This window comes from Callorhinus ursinus, unplaced genomic scaffold (genome assembly GCF_003265705.2).
Source record: "Callorhinus ursinus isolate GAN/ISIS: 27379988/994484 unplaced genomic scaffold, GSC_fseal_2.0 scaffold7, whole genome shotgun sequence".
Lineage (NCBI taxonomy): Eukaryota > Metazoa > Chordata > Mammalia > Carnivora > Otariidae > Callorhinus > Callorhinus ursinus.
This window is the reverse complement of record NW_027397069.1, coordinates 19942257-19947126: the sequence shown is the minus strand read 5'-3', so window position 1 is coordinate 19947126 and position 4870 is coordinate 19942257. Positions and strand designations below refer to the sequence as shown.

General features: G+C 34.7%; 1 pseudogene; it reads left to right on the top strand.

Moving 5' to 3' along the window:
• The first annotated feature begins 297 nt into the window (after positions 1-297).
• On the top strand, positions 298-537 carry LOC112826397 (small ribosomal subunit protein eS21 pseudogene; annotated as a pseudogene).
• The last annotated feature ends 4333 nt before the right edge of the window (positions 538-4870 follow it).

Genomic DNA, 4870 nt, shown 5'->3' with positions numbered 1-4870 from the left:
TATGTATTTATAGAGCATGTGCGAGCGGGGGCAAAAGCAGAAGGAGAAAAAAATCTGAGGCAGACCCTGCTCTGACCGCAGAGCCCAAGGCGAGACTGGAACTCACAGATCCAGAGATCATGACCTGAGCTCAAGTCAAGAGTTGGGTGCTTAACCTACTGAGCCACCTAGGTGCCCCTGTTCAGGCCATTTCTATTAAACATTGTACTAAAGAGTCTAGTGGGTGAAATTAAGAAAAAGAAATAAAAGATAACAGAGAATAGAAAATATTTGCAAATCGTTCTGCACTCTTGCTCCATGCAAGACAATGCCCAGGAGTTCTTGGACCTGTACATGTGGTGGAAATATTCTGCCAACCACATCATCCAGGCCACGGACCATGCATCCAGCCAGATGAACATGATGGAGGTTGACAAGGTGACAGGCAGTTTGAACAGCCAGGCAGTTTAAAACCTATGCTATTTGTGGGGCCATTTGCGGGATGACTCCATCCTCTAACAGGCCAAGGCCTGTGGCACCATTTCAAAGAACTTCTGACTGTAAAGGATCACAGATGTGGAATATTTGTCATAAATAAATAGCAACCTGCTCCTCCCAAAAAGAAAATATTTGTAAATTATATATCTGATTAGAGTCTAATATCAACAACATATAAAGAACTTGTGTAACTCAACCATATAAAGACAACCCAAATTAAAAATGGGCAAAGATTTTGAACATACCTTTCTCCAAAGAAGAAATACAAATCGAGAAGAAGCACCTGAAAAGATGCTGAATATCATTAGTCATCACAAAACACAAATTAATACCTCAATGAATGACCACATTACACCCACAGCATGAATATGATAAGAGAGTCCATCACAAGCATTAATGAAGTTGTGAAGAAATTGGAATATCAGACATTGCTACTGAGAATATATAATGGTGAGGCTGCTTTTTAAATTATTTTTGCTGTTCTTCAAAACATTAAGCATAGTGTTACCATGTGATCTAGCATTTCCACTCTCTAGGTATATGCCCAAGAGAAGCAAAAACACATTGCTTGTGTTAATAAGCATTATTGTTAATAATAGCATTATTCACAATATGTAAAAAGGGAAAATATCTCAATCTATCAGCTGATGAATAGAAAAGCAAAATGTACTAAATCTGTGAAACGGGGCATTATTCATCCATTAAAAGGAATCATATTCTGGTACATGCAACCACACAGGTGATCCTGAAAAACATAATGTTATGTGAAAGAAGCCAGGTATGAAAAGTCCCATGTTGTGTGACTCTTTTTATGTGAAATATCCAGACTAGCAAATTGATATAGACAAAATACCTAGCAATGATTTCCAGGAGCTGAAGGAAAGGCAAGATTTTTTATATAACTATACAACTCAATAAAGTTGTATAGTTATGTAACTATATATAGTTATATATATAACTATATATAAATCTACAAAGTCATATAGTTGAAATATGGACTAAGTGATTGGATATAGATATCTTTATCTCCTAGGACAAATTTAAGTTGAGGAAAAAAATTTGGAAATTACTCATGTATTGACAGTAATTAAAACTTGGACCAATATGAATTTAGGAAGAAAGAGTGCAGAAAAAAAAAATCAGGCATTACTTAAATGACAGGTAGAAGAAGAGGAGGTGGCAAGAGAAGATGAGAATGAGTGAGAAAAGAAAAGCAGATACTGTTGTGGAAGAAAGGGGTAGCAGTTTTTCAAGCAGAAGTCGGTAAGCAATATGTCCAAGTGATGTTTAAAGGTTAAGAAAGATGTTTTCATAGAGAGGTGACTAGGGTACCTGGAAACTTTAGTAGTGGAAAAATTAGGGCAAAAATTATATTCTAATGGTTTAAATAGTGACTCTAAATACTCTTTGCAAGAGATTTGTGATTAGGAGAAAAAGCAATAAGGCTGTGTGAAAATTAAAATTATGAAATTTTTTTTTCAAACCGAAAGTGCTCACTAAATACAAATGCAATTTAATTAGCTCTGTTAATTGTTTAATCCAATCTTTATGTCCCTTTTATGAAAAATAAGGGCTTTAGATGATCTAAGAATTTTTGCAATTTCATGATAAAAGATTAAAATTACTGTCAGTATTTTTAATTTTATGTTTTTCTATAACATTTGAAGAGGTATTATTTTTTATTATTTTTACTTATAAAACATGTAAAAATTATACATAGTCAAACCAAAATGAATTAGTGATTATTTAAATTGAGAAAAATTATGATATGGAGTATTGCTGTAAGAATATTTAAACTATATATTAAATCTGTAGGAGGAATGGTGGGATATATGAATATTACATTAATTTGATTAAAGTCCCCTGTGGCGGCATCCCACTTGAACCAGTCTGTGCAATTAACACTTCTTGCCCTCCCCCCACCAAAAACACACTTTCTCATTCCATAAGAATCCCAATTTAACCATAAGTGTTAAGCAATCTAATTATCAGACATATGTGTGAATATCTAAGAAACTTAACCTCATGTTGTTAACCCTTGAGAGAAAGGGCTTATTTGCATTTTTAGAAGAAATTTGTTAACTTAATTTCTGGTTGTGTAATATTTGTGAAATTTTCTGGCTTAAAAACACCCACAAAGTACCCCTATATTTCGGTGCCACATTATCCATCATTTCTTACATTATGCAGACTAACTCATTTTCACCATTTTGTTCAGTTAAATCATTAAACAGAATTTTCTCAGTACTATCCTCTGGGTGGCATTTCGATGGCTGCTAGTGTAAACATACAAATATGTAGTCAAAAACTCAAGCTTTATGAAGAAATCCAAGATTCTAGGTTGAATCTCAGCCTCTCTTACTACTGGCAGTGAAAATGGAGCCAGATACTTAATCTCGTTAAGCATTAATACTTTCATGTGAATTAAGGTAGTTATTAGAAATGTTATGAAATTAAATACAAACAATCCATGTAAGACATGTAAGCAAGTAAAACACTACAATTGATCCTTGAATATCACAGTGGTTAGGGGCCTTGACTGCCCCTGTAATTGAAAATCCCCTATAACTTTGGAGCCCCCCAAAACCTACCTAGTAATAACCTACTGCTGACCAGAAGCCTTACCAATAACAGAAACAGTCGATTAACTCATATTTTGCATATGTATTGGGTACTGTGGTCTTACAATAAAGTAAGCTAGAAAAAAATAAAATGTTATTAAGAAAATCATAATGAAGAGAAGATACATTTATAATATTGTACTGTATCAAAAAATCTGCATATAAGTGCATGCTATTCAAACCCCAGTTGATCAAAGTTAACTGTACTAGGCACACAGTAAACACTAGATAAATCTAATCAATGATGATGATGATAACGGGAAGGAAACGTTTTTATTTCCTTTAACCAAAAACTTTGTACCCTCTTAAATAATGACAACATAAACTTTCAGAATTATTTTCCAAACTAGGGGTTTCTATTGTTATTATTATTTTATTGTTGTAAGATTTATTTATTTATTTATTTGAGAGAGAGAGAGAGAGAGAGAGAGAGAGGGAGGGAGGCGGGGAGTGGCAGGGGAAGATGGAGAGAGAGAATCTCAAACAGACTCCCTGGTCAGAGCCCGACACAGGGCTGGATCTCATGACCCTGAGATCATGACCTGAGCAGAAATCAAGAGTGGACACTTAACAGACTAAGCCACCCAGGCAACCCAAAGGAGTTGCTATTATTATAATGAATCCTCATTTTTGAAAAATGCCTTCAATTTCACTAATTATTTTTTCAACTTGAGTTTTCAATCATATCATGAAATTTTCTTAAAAATTTAGCATGTATGGTGACTTTAGAAACTTATAAACACTTGTTAAAGTTTATTCCAGATAGTTGTCACCTACTGGTGTAAGTATATAAAATTTAATATGCTATGTAATGAAAATATCATTAATTTTCATGTCTCAACAAAAGAGTCAAGCTCAGGCTTTCCAGTCACCTGATTTAGAACTGTTCTCTATCAAATCATATATTTTAGTCACACCAACCATTCTATTCATTATAAGGCATTGTTAATATTATTACAAAAAGGACAACTAGCAGTGTAAATGTAGTGACTGATTTTTATGAATATCATAAACTCCATATTCAGAAGGTACAGACTTTTTGGCATTATAAGTTCTATAATCTGTCTGTGCATGTATATGTATGATCCCTCCTATGGAAGCACTAAGGATCTTTGACAGTATTGACAATCAAATGTGAAAGGATATCTTTATTATCTTAAACTGCACAGTGCTCTGAAGCCAAATTAAAGGGATTACCACTGGTGTTCAAAGGCTGATGCCAGAAAAAGTCCTTTCATCTTTTACTGAATTCCTAGATGTCAGGGCAAAAGCACAGACTTCGAGGGTCAGAGAATTTCATAACTTTGGTTATACAGTGTATTTCTTTTATATTATTATTATTATTATGTTATATTAATCACCATACATTACATCATTTGTTTTTGATGTAGTGTTCCATGAATCATTGTTTGCGTATAACACCCAGTGCTCCATTCAGTACGTGCCCTCTTTAATACCCATCACCAGGCTAACCCATCCCCCACCCCCTCCCCTCTAGAACCCTCAGTTTGTTTCTCAGAGTCCATAGTCTCTCATGGTTCTCCCCCTCTGACTTCCCCCCTTCATTTTTCCCTTCCTGCTATCTTCTTTTTTTTTTTTAACATATAATGTATTATTTGTTTCAGAGGTACAGGTCTGTGATTCAACAGCCTTACACAATTCATAGTGTTCACCATAGCACATACCCTCTGCAATGTCTATCACCCAGCCACCCCATCCCTCCTACCCCCCTCCACTCCAGCAACCCTCAGTTTGTTTCCTGAGATTAAGAA